This window comes from Coregonus lavaretus (assembly GCF_964263955.1).
Source record: "Coregonus lavaretus genome assembly, chromosome: 19".
In the NCBI taxonomy this organism is placed as follows: domain Eukaryota; kingdom Metazoa; phylum Chordata; class Actinopteri; order Salmoniformes; family Salmonidae; genus Coregonus; species Coregonus lavaretus.
The window spans coordinates 23,948,658-23,969,270 of record NC_140006.1 but is presented as its reverse complement, the minus strand read 5'-3'; the positions used below and the strand labels follow the sequence as shown (position 1 = coordinate 23,969,270).

At 42.5% G+C, this 20,613-nt stretch overlaps 1 pseudogene across 1 annotated transcript in view; it reads left to right on the top strand.

Moving 5' to 3' along the window:
* LOC311147118 (voltage-gated inwardly rectifying potassium channel KCNH2-like) overlaps positions 1-18,906 on the top strand; it is an 88,106-nt pseudogene extending 69,200 nt beyond the window's left edge. Inside the window, exons 7-16 of the transcript in view lie at positions 12,438-12,860; positions 13,068-13,464; positions 13,786-13,985; positions 14,177-14,429; positions 14,880-15,073; positions 15,200-15,305; positions 15,413-15,694; positions 15,896-16,097; positions 17,814-18,009; positions 18,538-18,906. The product of the transcript in view is annotated as a voltage-gated inwardly rectifying potassium channel KCNH2-like (transcript). The remainder of the gene's footprint in view (positions 1-12,437; positions 12,861-13,067; positions 13,465-13,785; positions 13,986-14,176; positions 14,430-14,879; positions 15,074-15,199; positions 15,306-15,412; positions 15,695-15,895; positions 16,098-17,813; positions 18,010-18,537) is intronic.
* Positions 18,907-20,613: the final 1,707 nt, after the last annotated feature.

Below are 20,613 nucleotides of genomic sequence, written 5' to 3'. Positions count from 1 at the left end.
TGGCTTGCAGGAATATAACTTACTTAGTTAGGCACTGTATTTGTCACCTGCCCTATTGGTGCTGGCATCGGCTGTGAGCTTCTAACGTTAGTTAAATCTTTGTTTTGGAATCCTCTTTGGTAAATTCCGATTCAAACATGTATGGTTGAATGTCACCATGTAGCTAATAGAACATCAACAAATTCCCCATAGTCGAATTTGTGTTGATGAGAGGAATCACTTGAAGCCATTGCTTCTGGTCAGTACTTTCAGTTAGGGGGAGGGGGGGGGGGGGGGGCTGTGCCGGTTTTGACACCTTAACACTCTGCCATAAATTAGAGAGGAGGGGGATCTCTCCCTGGCTCTCCAGTATTGGTAAAGGAATGTCTTTGTTCCAGAATACTTTTGCCGCCAAAACTATAAACGTCCAAAAGGTAAACACTGGAACAATATTCCTAACATCCAAATGTTTGGAATGGTCAGTGGGGTTCTAAAGAATAATCATGTCATATTGTTTAATATTTTGCGATGTTATTAAAATCTGTATGAACCAAATACTGTAATTTAGGAAGGATACCCCCTTTATCTGTCAAGTTTCCATCAAATACATTGTGATATGAAAATGGATGAAACTATTTTTGTTAAAATAGGAATGTGATTTTAGGAGTCATAAGAGATAACTTCTAATCATATCCTTTGCACAGTAACTAGCCACACCCCAGGTGCCATCAGAGATCATGTCAGCAAGTAGGAACGCCCCTTTTACCAAGAGGGCATAAAGGCTTGAAAGACAAATTAAAATTAGACCAGGAAACGTGGTGACTGCACGTTTAGAATGGTTAGAACTTTGAATGAGAAAGACCAGCCGACGTGAATCGCGAGCTCACGTTACAAAATGGTTAGACCAGAAAGCGTGTAGCTGTGGCTACACGGCTGAAAATGCTTAGAACTTTGAATCTCTACACGAGGTGAAGAAGATAAACTCACTAGACCAAAAAGCATTGGCAGTCTGCAGCTGTACATGTAAAGTAGTCTAGAACTTTGACTAAAGACACAAGGTGGGAAGAAAGGAGAATCCCATCTCAGACAGCCATTGTTGCATCTGAAGTATCTGTCTAACAAACACTTCACTACCAGAGAAGCTCCACAAAGAAGAAGGACATTGTGACCTCTGGTGTACAATCAGAGCCTTACAAGTGAGCTGAGCGAAGACCCAGCCAAAACCTCCTTTCCAAGAGGGCTTGGGTCAACAGAGATAGACGAGCGGCAAACACGTAAATCCATTCATTGGTTTCTTACTCAGAACGGGCGGTGGTTAGGGTGCTAAGTATTCTGATTACCGTGAGCGTAGTTCCCAAATGTATGTACGATAAGTTTGACTCTCTTTATCCCTCTCTCCCTCCTTCTATTGACCCCTCCCTTTTTGATAACCAAGCAGTCATGCTGTTGTTAGTCCGCTAGGGACTTTTCTCATGTATTAAGTATGTATGTATTCTGTGTTATTATTTAGTTAGCTAGTAAATAAATGATTAAGCTAATTTGTGTATTGCTGGTTAGGGTTCTTGCGGAGTCAAGGATTATGCGACGTTCAGAATGAGACTAATATGAGGTAATGATTAATAAGTGACTGTTATCAATATATAACATATATATCTTCTAAGAGTTTAATTTGGGAGATGGTAACTCGATAAACAACTTCTTCCGTGGTGCCCCAAATTCCTAATGAGTTAATTGTTACATGATTAATTTAATCGAGTAACAATTAAACATAGTTGATTCGATAAATAACAGTCATCACATTAATGAAAGTCACGTCATGACACTGTCTTATTTCCATGTTTCTGCTTTGTAATGGTCATTACTTTCAACAAATGTACTATCAGCCCTAATTTCACGTTTGTGTCTATTTCAATAATTAATGCTATAGGTTCGAAATTTATGAAAATGAACCATGCATCAACATCGCAATGTTGTGCAACCACAATATTATTAATCGGACTAAAATGGATCACATAATAGCTATATTAACCATACTTTTCTCATCTCACTTTAATGGGAATGTAGTAGGAGATGTTTTTCACAATTTTCAATGACTATTCATACTTAGCCCTACAAATCATGTGCGCTCCAGCTGTCCTTGGCATGCCCGCTACTCATGTCTTGATAGAATAAACGTCTTTATTCTCTTCACAAACGGCAAACTCATCATGCTTATCACATTTCCATGGCTTGACACAAGGTAATTGACCCCCAGAATCATAAAAATATATATTTTTAACCACTAACCTGTCGATAAAAGCTTATGTGAGAAGCTGATCCATCAAGTCAATTGATTAAGGCATAATTCTAATGATTTCATATATCATTTTCAAACATTCAGTCACTTCTTGATATATTTATTAAAGCAATATGAAGTAGAGGAGACAATGGCCTCTGCTTAAACTTTTTTTGGGGTTTTATTCAAGGTCATCAGTTTATATTGTGTTATTCGTCCCATCCGTCTCTTCTGTAATTGCTCCCAGGCTAACAGCCAAGACTAGCTAGCATGATACTTGAAACCTATGCTATCGTTTAGTCACTAGATGGCTTAAGAAAATGACATATGTTTGGAACCTTGAACAACTAAACCCAACTCTACAACCGAAAAACACTTCCGGGTCCGTTTTTTTCTTACATCACTCAAAACCACTTTTTGTTGATAACTCGGCGAAACATGGTTGGCATGTGCTGTTTTTTGACTTCATTACGTCATTCTAGTTTCTGTGTTATCTGAGAAAATGCGCGTGTTACTTTCACCCCGTGTTACTTTCGTCCTGGCTCTCCCCTAGTTAATGAGCAGTCTTTTATTGTCTCTGTATTTGTCTCATGTTTCAGTTGGTGTCCAACATTGGTCCAAACTTAGAGTGCAGATATTTAACTTTTATTGAACAGAATAGAATAACACCTCAGTCTGCCACATCTGTCACTCAAAAATCTGCCGATGCCAGAGTGGCTAAATATGACTTGTTGTATTACTGTTATTGTTCACAATACTGCTGAATAAACCCAGTCCACTACTGCCTCCCTCTGGTCATAATGATATGCACTTCGTAAAGGAGAATGGGAGAAGACGTTTTCACAAGGGTAGCACAGTTCACGAGAACCCAAGTCAGGTCTTTGTTGACATAGAATGTTGAAGTAGAATTTCAGTGGTCGTCTGTTTTAGGGCGCATCCCAAATGTCACCCTACTCCTTTAGTGCACTAATGTGCACCCTGGGCCATAAGGCTGTGGTCAAAAGTAGTGCACAATATAGGGAATAGGATTGCCATTTGGTGCACACACATAATGGGTGCACATTAGGTCATGCACTGTTACAGCTGGGTGGACTAATCTAGAGTGTTGATTAGGTTGGAGGCTGATGAAGGCCCCATCCCTCTTGCTATTGGACGGCTTCCAAGGACTCTGACCTGCTTCAAGGGGAGAGTCAGGGTTCGACTCATCTGGCCTGGAGATGCTGAAGGACTCAGGGCAGATTCAGGACAGAGAGTGGAGGTGACGGGGTGAGATTAATAAGGCCTGGTGACAGGAATCCTATTGACTGGTGGTGTCATTCTCGGAACCATCAGTCTGAATGACAAATCTCTGTAGAGATGCTGATTTAATCCATCTCCCAAACCCCCAAAGTACTCAAATCACTTAATTTCAGTTCGGGGCAAAATAAACAGAGCAAAAATAATTCATCAAAATCTAGAAAGAGCACTGGAGAGGTATAGCAAGATGCATTCTGAACTGAAGAAGTTCATTTTCAGTTTGCCATTGAGGGCAGGCCACCAGATACTGAAAACCTATCTACTTGTTACTCAGTTGTGAAGTGAGCAAACAAACATATGAGAAGAGGAGACTCAAGTTTCAAGTTTTAATAGTCGTACAGTATGTATGGGATACGCATGGTATACATTGCATTCAAAAGGATTCAGACCCCTTGACTTTTTCCACATTTTGTTACGTTACAGCCTTTTTCTAAAATTGATTAAATCGTTTTTTTCCCTCATCAATCTACACACAATACCCAATAATGACAAAGTAAAAACCGGTTTTTAGACATTTTTGAAAATGTATTACAAACAAAAAACGGATATAGCACATTTACATAAGTATTCAGACCCTTTACTCAGTACTTTGTTGAAGCACTTTGGCAGTGATTACAGCCTCGGGTCTTCTTGGGTATGACGCTACAAGCTTGGCACACCTGTATTTGGGGAGTTTCTCCCATTCTTCTCTGCAGATTCTCTCAAGCTCTGTCAGGTTGGATGGGGAGCGTCGCTAAACAGCTATTTTCAGGTCTCTCCAGAGATGTTCGATCAGGTTAAAATCCGAGCTCTGGCTGGGCCACTCAAGGACAATCAGAGACTTGTCCCGAAGCCACTCCTGCGTTATCTTGGCTGTGTGCTTAGGGTCGTTGTCCTGTTGGTCCTGAGCGCTCTGGAGCAGGTTTCCATCAATGATCTCTCTGTACTTTGCTCAGTTCATCTTTCCCACGATCCTGGATGGTGTTCTCCGGGGGATGATAGGTGTTGGGTTTGCGCCAGACATAGCGTTTTCCTTGATGGCCAAAAAGCTCAATTATAGTCTCATCTGACCAGAGTACCTTCTTCCATATGTTTGGGGAGTCTCCCACTTGCCTTTTGGCGAACACCAAATGTGTTTGCTTATTTTTTTCTTTAAGCAATGGCTTTTTTCTGGCCACTCTTCCGTAAAGCCGTGCTCTGTGGAGTGTACGGCTTAAAGTGATCCTATGGACAGATACTCCAATCTCCGCTGTGGAGCTTTGCAGCTCCTTCAGGGTTATCTTTGGTCTCTTTGTTGCCTCTCTGATTAATGCCCTCCTTGCCTGGTCTGTGAGTTTTGGTGGGCGGCCCTCTCTTGGCAGGTTTGTTGTGGTGCCATATTCTTTCCATTTTTTAATAATGGATTTAATGGTGCTCTGTGGGATGTTCAAAGTTTCTGATATTTTTTTATAACCCAACCCTGATCTGTACTTCTCCACAACTTTGTCCCTGACCAGTTTGGAGACCTCCTTGGTCTTCATGGTGCCGCTTGCTTGGTGGTGCCCCTTGCTTATTGGTGTTGCAGACTCTGGGGCCTTTCAGAACAGGTGTATATATACTGAGATCATGTGACGGATCATGTGACACTTGTGGACTTTATTTAACTAATTATGTGACTTCTGAAGGTAATTGGTTGCACCAGATCTTAATAAGGGGCTTCATAGCAAAGGGGGTGAATACATATGCACGCACCACTTTTCCATTATTTACTTTGTATAATTTTTTGAAATAAGTTATTTTTTTCATTTCACTTCACCAATTTGGACTATTTTGTGTATGTCCATTACATGAAATCCAAATAAAAAATCCATTTAAATGACAGGTTGTAATGCAACAAAATAGGAAAAACGCCAAGGGGGATGAATACATTTGCAAGGCACTGTAGGTACCTTTTGGCAAACTCCAAGCGAGCTGTCATGTGCCTTTTACTGAGGAGTGGCTTCTGTTTGGCCACTCTACCACAAAGGCCTGATTTGGTGGAGTACTGTAGAGATGGTTGTCCTTCTGGAAGGTTCTCCCGTCTCCACAGAGGAACTCTGGAGCTCTGTCAGAGTGACCATCAGGTTCTTGGTCACCTCCCTGACCAAGGCCATTCTCCCCCGATTGCTCAGTTTGGCCAGGCGGCCAGCTTTAGGAAGAGCCTTGTCGGTTCCAAACGTCTTCCATTTAAGAATGATGGAGGCCATTGTGTTCTTGGGAACCTTCAATGCCGTAGAAATGTTTTGGTACCCTTCCCCAGATCTGTGCCTCGACACAATCCTGTCTCCAAGCTCTACGGACAATTCCTTCGACCTCATGGCTTGGTTTTTACTCTTGACATATACTGTCAACTGTTGGACCTTATATAGACAAGTACGCGCCTTTCCAAATCATGTCCAATCAATTGAATTTACCACAGGTGGACTCCAATCAAGTTGTAGAAACATCTCAAGGATGATCAATGGAAACAGGATGCACCTGAGCTCAATTTATCGAGTCTCATACCAAAGGGTCTGAATACTTATGTAAATGTGATATTTCTTATTTTTTCTTTTTTTATACATTTGCAAACATTTCTAAAAACCTATTTTCGCTTTGTCATTATGGGGTATGGTGTGTAGATTGATGAGCAATTATTTTTATTTAATCCATTTTAGAACAGGGCTGTAATGTAACATAATGTGGAAAAAGTCAAGGGGTCTGAATACTTTCAGAATGCACTGTACATTGTCCAACGAAATACTTACTTTCAGGTTCCTTCTCAACAATCCAACAACAATAAGAAATAGTAAAAATAATAAGAATATGAACATATAGTAAATGGCAGTAGAATAGAATAAACATTTTAAGTGGTACAAGATCAAGTCAAACATCCAGGTTTGAAGTCCAGAAAGCAGATGAGGGGTTTGAACCGGCTGCTGCTGGTCATCCAGATTTCTGCTGTGATGGGCCTATTATTAGAGCCTTCGCTCCTTACTCAGGTGGTTGACTAGACTCAGCAACGTTAAGAGAACATCTGCTCGGAAGACATGTCTGATTATGAGCAATTACTGAAGAATAATACAAACATTACAATCAAAACATGATACGCACTAGTAGTACAACAACAGCAAGAAGTGCTGGTGTAGTTTAGAGCAGTCATTGTAGTAGTATACTGTAGGTAAATTAGGCAGGGTGGCAGTCTGTTTCTGCTCTCTTGCCAACTCCTTATGGAATTGCCTTTGGCTTGACAATGACAGCACATGAGTCGACAAGAGCACAAACAGATCTGGGACCAGGCTAATAATAATAGTCTTTAGTAACAATACTACAATACTGTAGCACAGTACCAGGGGTTAGTGGTAATACAGTATTAGAAATGGACTTAGTAGCAGGCTCTATTTGGGTCCCATGTCATTTGTCTTTCAGTATAACTTGTACCCCCATTAGTTCCAGCTGTGTTGTGCAGAGTACTTTAGCACGTTTCTTGGGCAGATGTAATAAGCTGAGGGATAATAGTTACTGCCCCCAATAAATACCCAGCAATATGAGTCTGCTATTATCTCCTCTGACATCATGCTCTACTTATCCTCTATTCTCTTTCTATTAATCCCTCCTTCCCTTTCCATACAAAACTTATGGTGTCACTTGTTTCTGTCTTCCCTTCAGCTGTTTTCTCTCTTGCTGTCTGATCATATCATCTTCACTCCAGCTAAATATACAGTGCAGTCGGATAGTATTTAGACTCCTTGACTTTTTCCACATTTTGTTACGTTACAGCCTTATTTTTTAGAATGGATTCAATTGTCCCCCCCCCCTCATCAATCTACACACACCCCATAATGACAAAGCAAAAACAGGTTTTTATAAATTGTTGCAAATTTATAAAAAAATGAAAATTGAAATATCACATTTACATAAGTATTCAGACCCTTTACTCAGTACTTTGTTGAAGCACCTTTGGCAGTGATTACAGCCTAGAGTCGTCTTGGGTATAACGTTACAAGCTTGGCACACCTGTATTTGGTCCTCTGTAGCTCAGCTGGTAGAGCACAGCGCTTGTAATGCCAAGGTAGTGGGTTCAATCCCCGGGACCACCCATACACAAAAAAAATTATGCACGCATGACTGTAAGTCCCTTTGGATAAAAGCGTCTGCTAAATGGGATATTATTTATATTATTTATTTGGGGAGATTCTCCCATTCTTCTCTGCAGACCCTCTCAAGCTCTGTTAGGTTGGATGGGGAGCGTTGCTGCACAGCTATTTTCAGGTCTCTCCAGAGATTTTCGATTAGGTTCAAGTCTGGGCTCTGGCTGGATCACTCAAGGTCATTCAGAGACTTGTCCCGAAGCCACTCCTACGTTGTTTTGGCTGTGTGCTTAGGGTCATTGTCCTGTTGGAAGGTGAACCTTCGCCCCAGTGTGAGGTCCTGAACGCTCTGGAACAGGTTTTCATCAAGGATTTCTCTTTACTTTGCTCCGTTCATCTTTACCTCGATCATGGCTAGTCTCCCAGATCCTGCCGGTGAAAAACATCCCCACAGCATGATGCTGCCACCACCATGCTTCACCATAGGGATAGTAATGGCCAGGTGATGAGCGGTGCCTGGTTTCTTCCAGACGTGACTGTTATGATGAGTTTCTGGTATTGAGAAGTTCAAGATGCAAGAATTTACTTAGACATTTTGTGGAGATTTTACCAAGTATTTATTTGATCACGAGCCCGTGGGTTCATCTAACAAACGGACATAGCCTTGCCCCCTTGTCAGTTGAACTGCCCACACACACAAATCTCACATCTTTTATACTCTTGGTTACACATTTCTTCAACCACATCTGGCCATCGTCAGTGAGCACTACCCCTTCTATGTCATGACCTCTTACCCCCAAGCAGGACGTTCCCTCCGTACATCATTCTAATATAAACCCCACTATCTTCCTTGGACAGATTGGAATTTACTACCCCAGACTTAGTCACCCAGAGCCACTTCTCTCTACTAACTTTAAACTAGTTACACACTCATATGAAATAGCCCCATATCCTCATCATATCAGTGACGCTTGGCATTCAGGCCAAAGAGTTCAATCTTGGTTTCATTAGAACAGAGAATCTTGTTTCTCATGGTCTGAGAGTCCTTTAGGTGCCTTTTGGCAAACTCCAAGCGGGCTGTCATGTGCCTTTTACTGAGAAGTGGCTTCTGTCTGGCCATTCTACCACAAATGCCTGATTGTGGAGTACTGCAGAGATGGTTGTCCTTCTGGAAGGTTCTCCCATCTCCACAGAAGAACTCTGGAGCTCTGTCAGAGTGACCATCGGGTTCTTGGTCACCTCCCCGACCAAGGCCCTTCTCCACCGATTGCTCAGTTTGGCCGGGCGGCCACTCTAGGAAGAGTCTTGGTGGTTCCAAACTTCTTCCATTTAATAATGATGGAGGCCACTGTGTTCTTGGGGACCTTCAATGCTGCAGAAATGTTTTGGTACCGTTCCCCAGATCTGTGCCTCGACTCAATTCTGTCTGCGAGCTCTATGGACAAATCCTTCAACCTCATGGCTTGGTTTTTACTCTGATATGCACTGTCAACTGTGGGACCTTAAATAGACAAGTGTGTGCCTTTCCAAATCATGTCCAATTAATTGAATTTACCACAGGTGGACTCCAATCAAGTTGTAGAAACAAGGATGATCAATGGAAACAGGATGCACCTGAGCTCAATTTCGAGTCTCATAGCAAAGGGTCTGAATACTTATGTAAATAAGGTATTTCTGTTTGGTGGTTTTTATAAATTTGCAAACATTTCTAAAAACCTGTTTTATGGGGTGTTGTGTGTAGATTGATGATGAAAACATATTATTTAATCAAATTTAGAATAAGGCTGTAACGTAACAAAATGTGGAAGAAGTGAATGGGTCTGAGTACTTTGTATGGGGATAGGGTCGGCAGTTTTCTTTTCCTTTGCTCTTTCTTTCATTCTTCCTTTCTTTCTTTATTTTCTTTCTCCCTCTCTCTTTAGCCTCTTTCTTTCTCCTTCCCTCTGTCTCTCGCTCTCTACAGCTCTCTTTTGGGAGACAATTGAGACATGGATTGTGTATGTGTGCCATTAAGAGGGTGAATGGGCAAGACAACATATTTAAGTGCCTTTGAACGGGGTATGGTAGTTGGTGCCAGGCACACCGGTTTGGTTCAAGAACTGCAATGCTGCTGGGTTTTTCTCACTCAACAGTTTCCCGTGTGTATCAAGAATGGTCCACCACCCAAAGGACATCTAGGCAACTTGACACAACTGTGGGAAGCATTGGAGCCAACATGGGACAGCATCCCTATGGAACGCCTTCGGTTTTGGTGAGTGATTGAGAGGCTGGGGAGAGTTTGCTTGGTGAGAGGAACATCAGAACAGCAAGGGCTTGATTGGAAGTCCTCAGTACTCTGACAGTCACACTGTTTCAGTTTGCCTTATGTACTGTACACTGTTTTGTTGTGGAGATGTTCTGTACCTGGCTTTGACATCATACAAAGAGACAAGAACCACAGGGCTTAGGGCTAATGCCGGTCATGTGATTCAAGGTGCTTTAGCTGGAGATGCATGGTACAAACAGAAAGTAAAGGTTAAGAAAACATGGAGTAGCAGAGAATGTATGGCGCACAGAAGCCTCATATCTTTGTAATTTCTTTCCATTCATATTTTGGTCTTCACTTTGCAACTACAGTTTGCAAAGATGTTATGGGGACATTATGGGGATGTGATGGTGACATTCAGGTGTCGTGCACAAAGGGATGATATTTATAAGAAGCTGTCAACATATCCTCACATCAGTGTGTACTGTTCTTTAACTTAATCTGTCATATTTTCTTTGCAGAAGCCTGAAGGCTGGAGCCACCTGCTCCTCGACTCCAGTCTCTGGTTAAATCAAATCAAATCACATTTTATTTGTCACATGCTTCGTAAACAGCAGGTGTAGACTAACAATGAAGTGCTTACTTACAGGTCCTTCCCAACAATGCAGATATTTTTTATTTTGAAATAGTTACAAATATATATAATAATAATAATATTAATAATATTAATAACTGCACAAGGAATAAATACACAATGAGTAACGTTAAATTGGCTATATACACCGAGTACCACTACCGAGTCAATGTGCAGGGGTACAAGGTAATTGAGGTAGATAAAGTGACTAGGCAACGGGATAGATAATAAACAGTAACAGCAGCGTATGTGATGAGTCAAAAGAGTTAGTGCAAAAAGGGTCAATGCAGATATTCCGGGTAGCTATTGGTTAACTATTTAACTAACTATTTAGCAGTCTTATAGCTTGGGGGTAGAAGCTGTTCAGGGTCCTGTTGGTTCCAGACTTGGTACATCGGTACCGCTTGCCGTGCGGTAGCAGAGAGAACAGTCTATAACTTGGGGGGCTGGAGTCGTTGACAATCTTTAGGGCCTTCCTCTGACACCGCCTGGTATAGAGGTCCTGGATGGCAGGGAGCTCAGCACCAATGATGTACTGGGCAGTACGCACTACCCTCTGTAGCGTCTTGCGGTCAGATGCCAAATGGTTAGCAGTGTTGGGGAAGCTACTCTGAAATCATAGTTTACCAAACTACCAATTAATTCATACTACTAAAGCTACCCTTAAGAAAAAATAGTTTACTTAACATTTAGCAGACGCTCTTATCCAGAGCGACTTACAGTTAGTGAGTGCATACATTTTTGTAGTTTTTTTGTGTTTTTTTTTTCATACTGGCCACCCTTGGGAATCGAACCCACAATCCTGGCGTTGCAAGCGCCATGCTCTACCAACTGAGCTACACGGGGCGCTAACAGAAGCTACTTTGAAAAAGTAGTTCACTACATCCAAGCTACTTCGGGAAAAATTATCGGATCTTAATCTGAAATGTCATAGACTGCAAATTGCATGAACAGATCACTCTGGGGTCAGATGTTAACAGAATGTCTAATTTAGCCTATTAAACACAAAGTGAGAATTAGGTAGGTCTAATGCAGAAAAAGAAAGGAAATTCTTGCCTATTTCACCCATATTTTCTTCTCTTTTTGCAAAAGAAAGTAGTGTGTAGTTCCAGTAGTTAGCCGCACCGCGTCATTGCAAAAAAGTGATTAACTACTGAAAACACTACCAAGATTTGAATTCAGTTCAAATTCCACCAAGCTACTGCAAAATGTAGTTTAATTACTAGTTACCAACGCTGTGATAGACACTGACTAGGGCCCTCACAGGGCTGACACTGTCATCTTGATTTCAATATGTACAGATGTAGGATCTTACTTTGATCACTCTTTGGTTGCTGAGAATCTTTCTGCACCGCAGGAAATGTAGATGAGCTTCGTGATTTACATAACTTCAGTGAAAGCCCACACTAACACACGGTTATATTAACAGTATTGCACTTTTCATGTAGCCTACTTTTGGCCAGCTAAAAGCCTAACCACCAATCAAGCAACATTATGGTCCAAACGTTCAAATCCTGTTGTAGGATCTTCATTTGACCTATATTGTCACCGCAACATCTTAACATTTAGCCCATAATGTTGCTTGATTGGTGGTTAGGCTATTAGCTGGCCAAAAGTAGGCTACATGCAAAGTACAATGCTGTTTCATTAGCTCCATTACCGTTTTTAGCACTATAATGAATAAAGTGGTTGGTGATTGTGTTGAAGCCTAATAGCTACGCTCAATCATGGACTGTTTGTGTGCTCCCATCCTATTCATTGGTACAACTTCAATTTCAAGTGGCTTTTAAGTAAAAAAAAAAAAAAAGTTACAGCATACAGTAAAGAGCGTATTTTGAATCTGTTGGACCACATCCTTTTTAGAGGACAGGTTTCCCCCGTGGTCATCAAATTCAACACCCTCAGCAAATTCAGTCACACTTCCTTTCCCTCCTTCCCCAGGTCCTCTCACTAGGCGCAGATGTTCTGCCAGAGTACAAGCTCCAGACCCCTCGCATCCATAAATGGACCATCCTTCACTACAGCCCCTTCAAGGCGGTGTGGGACTGGGTCATCCTGCTCCTGGTCATCTACACTGCCATCTTCACCCCCTACTCCGCGACCTTTCTCCTTAGTGACCAGGAGGAGGTGGCCATGCAGACCTGTGGTTACTCCTGCTCTCCGCTCAACGTGGTGGACCTCATCGTTGACATCATGTTCATCGTTGACATCATCATCAACTTCAGGACGACGTACGTCAACACCAACGACGAGGTGGTCAGCCAGTCACAGCGGATCGCTGTGCATTATTTCAAAGGCTGGTTCCTTATAGATATGGTGGCGGCTATCCCATTTGACCTGCTCATATACCGCTCAGGAGAAGAGGTGAGGAGATCTGGGTGTTATGGTTTTATTGTACCTATCCAAATGCTGCTGTGAGAGTCTGTTATAAGAATCTGTGCAAATATTTATTTATTCTTTCTTAAGTAAACTGACACAGTGATAATAATAAAAAAGCTTGGTTTTATGACTAGGTGTCCTACATGTGTGAATGACCTGTGTTTGACCTCTTTCTGACTTGTACCGTTTTAGACAACAACCCTGATTGGCCTGTTGAAGACTGCTCGGCTGCTGCGATTGGTGCGCGTAGCTCGGAAGCTGGACCGATACTCTGAGTACGGAGCGGCCGTCCTATTCCTCCTCATGTGTACCTTTGCCCTCATCGCTCATTGGCTGGCCTGTATCTGGTACGCCATTGGTAATGTGGAGCGTGCAGGAGCAGCCCGGATTGGCTGGCTGGACTCTCTGGGTGACCAGCTCGGGAAACCCTACAATCAGACTATACCAGGGTCAGGTCCCACCATAAGGGACAAGTATGTGACAGCACTCTACTTTACCTTCAGTAGTCTGACCAGCGTGGGCTTTGGAAATGTCTCACCCAACACCAACTCTGAGAAGATCTTCTCCATCTGCGTCATGCTCATCGGCTGTAAGTCACAATTATAAACCCTCAATACACAAATAAGTATTGCTTAATACACAGGCTATGCCTCTATTAATCCATGATTTGAAATTTGACAACACATGAATGGACAATGTGTAATTATGGATTATGTTTATTGGATGTGTTCGACCTATTGGATAGCCCCCAGGGATGTTCATTTTACTGTATCGTATCTAATAATATAAAAAGCTGTACATTTTGATTACATGCACAAAATCATCATGTTTTCCTAGGATTGTAATGTTACATGTTTCATTTTTGGCAATATGCTAAGACCTCAATCTCGGTTCTCCTGTGTGTCTACAGCTCTCATGTATGCCAGCATCTTTGGTAACGTGTCAGCCATCATCCAGCGGCTGTACTCCGGCACGGCTCGCTACCACACCCAGATGCTGCGGATTCGAGAATTCATCCGCTTCCACCAGATCCCCAACCCACTGAGGCAGCGGCTAGAGGAGTACTTCCAACATGCCTGGTCTTACACTAACGGCATTGATATGAACGCTGTGAGTCAGACACACACACACACACACACACACACACACACACACACGCACACACACACACACTGCTACTTGTTCTGGTAATTTAAGTGTGGCGAAATGGACACAAAGTAGTACTTGTAAAAAGGCAACACACAGTGGTCGACACAAAAGACAAACCAACTGATGTCTCTCCACTCCTAAATGTTGTCCAGGTGCTGAAGGGCTTCCCAGAGTGCTTGCAGGCTGATATCTGCCTGCACCTCAACCGCATCCTGCTGGAGAACTGTAAGGCCTTCAAGGGCTCAACTAAGGGCTGCCTGCGGGCCCTGGCCATGAGGTTTAAGACCACCCACGCACCGCCAGGCGACACCCTGGTTCACGCCAGTGACGTCATCTCAGCCCTTTACTTCATCTCCCGTGGCTCCATAGAGATCCTGAGAGGGGATGTGGTGGTGGCCATCCTGGGTAGGTTATCATCTAAACTGCATTTCCATATGGCACAATAAAGATTTACTTGATTTGAATTGACTTGACTTGGTAATATCAGCCCTATCCTAAAACAGTGGCTTTTAACCTGTATATTGTTGCAGAGGCTTTGAACCCAGTCTCTCTCATCTCCTCCACTAGTTGAGATATGCCTCCATAGCCCTCCACAATGTTTGGTGTAACAGCCCCAGCTAGTGGTTACTATGGGTTAGTCACAAGAATTCGAGAGAGCACATCCACTCAGAAATCTTGTAAATCGCTATAAATTAATACAGAAAAAGTACATTACATATTCATTAATAACATATTGTCTATGAATATACACTATCAGAAGCATATAATGTATCCATTTTGATCATATTTTAAATAGATATGGTATCATCTACTGTAGCTTCATCCAGTAAACAATCTCTAATTTCCTTCCTGCAGGTAAGAATGACATCTTTGGAGAGCCCATTAACCTGTATGCCCGTCCAGGGAAGTCCAATGCAGACGTGAGGGCTCTGACCTATTGTGACCTCCATAAGATCCACAGAGAGGACATGCTAGAGGTGCTGGACATGTATCCTGAGTTCTCTGACTACTTCTGGGGGAACCTGGAGATCACATTCAACCTCCGGGATGTGAGTGGGATTTTTGTTACAGAATCTTGCCACTAATGCCTTCCTAGAAAGTCAGATTCAGGTGAATTTACTGTCTCTTATCTTTAAGTTTCAAATGTTTTGACTAAAGAAATCACTCTATTTCAGGCTGCCACGGTAGCTGGCTCAATGAGCAGTGAGGACTCTGACCATGGTGGAGTCAGCCGTCGCATTCACAGACAACAAATGTCTCTCAGTCGCAGCTTGGACAGAGGTGCGGTACCCTGTTAATCAAGTACTCTGGCTAGTAGTGCACTAAATAGGGAATAGGATACCATTTGGGACAAACCTTATTTCTGCATTCTTTGCCTCACCTCACAGATGCAGGGGAGACCAATCCATCCCAGAGACCTGTCCGCAGGGCCAGAGGCCAGAGCTCCAGAGACCAGGGAGATGGGCAGAACACAGAGTCTGAGGGGCTGAGGAACTCAGCCTTTTCTCCTTCACACTCCAGCAGAGATGAGGAGACAGTGTTAACCAGCCCTGTACAACCAACTTCACTAATGGGGATGCCCTATAGTGAGACCAAAATCCTCAACGGCAGCAGTGCTTCAGAAGACGAGATTAACCAGAAAACTGGCAATACTTGCAACGCTCTCTCAGGTAGACATCCATTCATGAGCACTACCTTTATAAAAACTTTTGCCTTTGTGTTAGATCTCAGTGGTGTTCTTTTTCTCCATTGATGCACCAATATAATAGCCACACATGCTGCTATTCATGTCAGTACAGTATACTGTATGAATCTGATGTAGATATTGTATGAGCTGGACTAGCTGTCAGTTAACCTCCCCTCTCTATCAGGGGCTTTCTCAGGCGTCTCCAACATCTTCAGTTTTTTGGGGGAGAGCCGCGAGCAGCAGCAGTATCAGGAGGTACCCTGCCACAGCCAGCCCTCCCCTCCCCCTCATCCTCCCCCTCTCAATGTTGCCTCTCTCAACATCAGCCGACGGCAGCGCAGCGAGCTGGAGAACAGGCTGGACCTGCTGCAGAGACAGCTCTACAGGTCAGAGAATTCCATATTTAGTGCACTACTTTTGACCAGGGCCCAGGGTATAAGGTGCCATATGGGATGCAGTCTATGACATCCCAAACCTTTGCTGTTGGGAGGCTGTGTCTGCCTTTAACTGAGTGATAATAAGATGACCAAAATACTGTTTACAATAACTATTTACTATAGTGACACTGGGTACTTTAAGGATGGAAGGATTGAAGTTTAAATGTGGTTGTACAGTGCCTTGCAAAAGTATTCATCCTCCTTGCCGTTTTTACTATTTTGTTGCATTACAACCTGTCATTTAAATGGATTTTTATTTGGATTTCATGTAATGGACATACACAAAATAGTCCAAATTGGTGAAGTGAAATGAAAAAAATTACTTATTTCAGAAAATTCTAAAAGATAAATAACGGAAAAGTGGTGCGTGCATATGTATTCACCCCTTTTGCTATGAAGCCCCTAAATAAGATCTGTTGCAACCAATTACCTTCAGAAGTCACATAATTAGTTAAATAAAGTCCACCTGTGTGCAATCTAAGTGTCACATGATCTGTCACATGATCTCAGTATATATACACCTGTTCTGAAAGGCCCCAGAGTCTGCAACATGACAAAGCAAGGGGCACCACTAAGCAAGCGGCACCATGAAGACCAAGGAGCTCTCCAAACAGGTCAGGGACAAAATTGTGGAAAAGTACAGATCAGGGTTGGGTTATAAAAAAATATCTGAAACTTTGAATATACCATGGAGCACCATTAAATCCATTATAAAAAAATTGAAAGAATATGGCACTACAGCAAACCTGCCAAGAGAGGGCCGCCCACCAAAACTCACGGACCAGGCAAGGAGGGCATTAATCAGAGAGGCAACAAAGAGACCAAAGATAACCCTGAAGGAGCTGCAAAGCTCCACAGTGGAGATTGGAGTATCTGTCCATAGGACCACTTTAAGCCATACACTCCACAGAGCTGGGCTTTAAGGAAGAGTGGCCAGAAAAAAAGCCATTGCTTTAAGACAAAAATAAGCAAACATGTTTGGTGTTCACCAAAAGGCATGGGGGAGACTCCCCAAACGTATGGAAGAAGGTACTCTGGTCAGATGAGACTAAAATTGAGCTTTTTGGCCATCACGGAAAACGCTATGTCTTTTGCAAACCCAACACCTCTCATCATGGATGGCGCTAAATACAGGGAAATTCTTGAGGGAAACCTGTTTCAGTCTTCCAGAGATTTGAGACTGGGACGTAGGTTCACCTTCCAGCAGGACAATGACCCTAAGCATACTGCTAAAGCAACACTTGAGTGGTTTAAGGGGAAACTTTTAAATGTCTTGGAATGGCCTAGTCAAAGCCCAGACCTCCAATCCAATTGAGAATCTGTGTTATGACTTAAATATTGCTGTACACCAGCGGAACCCATCCAACTTGAAGGAGCTGGAGCAGTTTTGCCTTGAAGAATGGGGGGGGGGGGGTGAATAGTTATGCATGCTCAAGTTTTCTGTTTTTTTGTCTTATTTCATGTTTGTTTCACAATAAAAAATATTTTGTATTTTCAAAGTGGTAGGCATGTTGTGTAAATCAAATAATACAAATCCCCCCAAAATCCATTTTAATTCCAGGTTGTAAGGCAACAAAATAGGAAAAATGCCAAGGGGGGTGAATACTTTCGCAAGCCACTGTAGCTGTGGTTGTAGATTCTGACTATTCTACTGTTATCCCTCAGGTTGGAGTCACGGATGTCAACAGACATCGGGGCCATCATGCAGCTGCTCCAGAGACAGACGGTGCTGGTGCCCCAGGCCTACAGCACTGTGTCCCCTGAACCGTCTGTCACCCCCACCCTCACCCCCAGGCCTGCAGAAAGGCTGGTGCAGCCTGCCTCACCACTGGACTCAGAGACCCTGGCCTCCTTCTCACAGGTACTGTCTACCACAATTTGCAACTGGGCACACTGATGTGGGACCATAAAAGCATCTTGGCTGATGAAAGACGCATCTTCCAAATGATTGTATTTAGATTGAATGTGGTTATCAATTTAGTGAAGTTGATTTACGGATACACTGACATTCTTTGTCGATATTAAGGTCACAAAGTGCAGTTGAGGTCGTGTCATCAGTATGAACGCAGCACATTGGTTTGAGATAATTTGTTTTCGTGCAAAAGAATTGGGTTGAACACACCATTAACATTAGAATGTTGGGTGGAAATCTGCTAAGCCCACCGGGTGGTCTGGTCTAACCCCCTCTGGATGTAGGTCATCAGCTGGTTAAGACTATCATCACTAGTCTGGATCAATAGGAAACAAATGGTCAGTCTGTCTTTTGTAGCCTACTGTATATCAACCAATCATCCCACTTTGATGTTCACTCTGAGAGGGTATTCTGTAATTGTGTACTGTAGATCATTTTCTGATTCTTCTCACCTCTCACCCTTGTTCTTTACCTCAGTTCTTGGTCAACACAGACTTTGATGACAGCCCTTCCAAGTCCTGTGAGTCTCTGCACAGCGCGGTTGAGGTGCGTCTTCTGGAGCCAACCCCAATCCTGGACACTCTCCCCCAGACTCAGCCTCTTCGCATTAGCATCCACCCAGAGCATCACCCCCTGGGCTTGTCCAGCCATCCAGATACTGTGCCCTTAAGCCTGGTCAAACATGGGAACTTCTCAGAGTCAGTGCCCGGGTCAGGGACAGGATTGGCCCAGTCAGAGCCCTCGGATGGCCGGCGGCCGCTCTCCCTGCCTGGGAAACACACAGCTCTGGACCTGGAGAGTCCCTGGACTACTGCACACAGATACAGCTCTGACCCTGGGAGTTAGGGGCCATCCATGGCACTGTATGTGTAACACCTAACAGTTTCACTGTTTATGGACATGGAGTCAGAAGAGGAGGTAGTCAAACAGAAACATATCCAAACTGCTTCCCTCTCTGCCCCTGAAATACAATATCCTGGGCATCGTATAAGAATAGTTTTTGGTCCTCGAAGCATCACTCTTCACAGATGTATACTACCATTTGCAGTATTGTTTATGGAAACATATTTGTCGTTGTTAGTCAATATCTGTCTCTATATGTCCTTGTTGACTCCATGTAGGGGTCAACTGGAGTGTTAGCCGGTCTAACATTACTTTCTGTTTTGTCTTGTGGAGTTGTGATGGGAGAGCTGCTGCTAAGTTTCACTAGTCTACTGATGTTGCTGTACCGGCTGTCCGGCTCAATGGGTAAAAGCCATGAATTCTGGGATCCATATCAACTCCTTGAATTACTTAACTAAATTAGCAAGCAATATGCAAACTGTACAATTTTTCTGTTCTCTTATCATGGTGTAAATTGGATGGTTTCCTCTCTCCTTTGTCCTTGAGTTAGCCTAGATGTTGAATGAGATGGCGGGCGTGCTAAATGATGACATAATATCCTATCCTAGGCCAGCAGAGGATTACAGAATGATGATATAATCTACTGAATGAAGTATCTATCAGAACACATTAATATTCCATGATGCAGGCTGGCCAACTGGGCCTATTCACCTCCCTTCTCTCTCTGACTGCAGAAGACAGACTACTCAGTTACTGTAACAAGCAAAGCCAAGTGTAATGCCACTGCTAGAATGCCACTGTTAACACATGTAAGGGCAGGACCTGTATGTGATAGAACAATTTCGTTTAGGTTGTATCTCTTGTTTGATAAAAGATTTAGATTGAATGATTTATTGAAAATGCATTTGTGTATATATTTCAAGAACCTTTCATTATGGTTTATTGATTCATTCTCAGTCTAAATAGTACCCTTACTTATCCTATTGTTATAGTTGTGTTACTGTCCAGTTCTGGGAAATAGATTACTGCAGGGAAAGTAGCTTGTAATGTAGGGATATAATGTAAAAATCAGATACAGTTATTGCTGGTGGCAGGTTTTGGCCAAAGTACAGTATTTATTGAATCAATTGAGTAGAGTTAATCTGTAGTTTGATTTAACTTTGATAATGAACATTTGAATGCTACTCTTGAATAAAAAGATGAACAAGAAATGCATTGTTTTGTATATGGGTCATACCTTGAAACTATTCAAACAAATGGCCAATTGAACAGGCCAATGCACATGTCTTATCACGTTTGTTCATATGTGTTTTACTAAACATGTATAATATGACTTTCAGTGGAAAGATATTTATTATAAATTCATGACTGTGTATACACTTCAGATAAAAGCACTACACTGATCTGGAAATCAGGCCTGTGCGAATCCACAGTAACTCATAAAACGGCTGGTCACTATCATGTCCTGAGATACCCTTTTGAAATTGCAGAGGTCATATATATACAGTGCATTCAGAAAGTATTCAGACCCCTTTACTTTTTCCACATTTTGTTACATTACAGCCTTATTCTAAAATGGATTAAATAAAAATGTGTCCTCATCAATCTACACACAATACCCCATAGTGACAAAGGGAAAACAGGCTTTTATACATTTTTGGAAATGTATTACAAATAAAAAACAGAAATACTTTATTTACATAAGTCTTC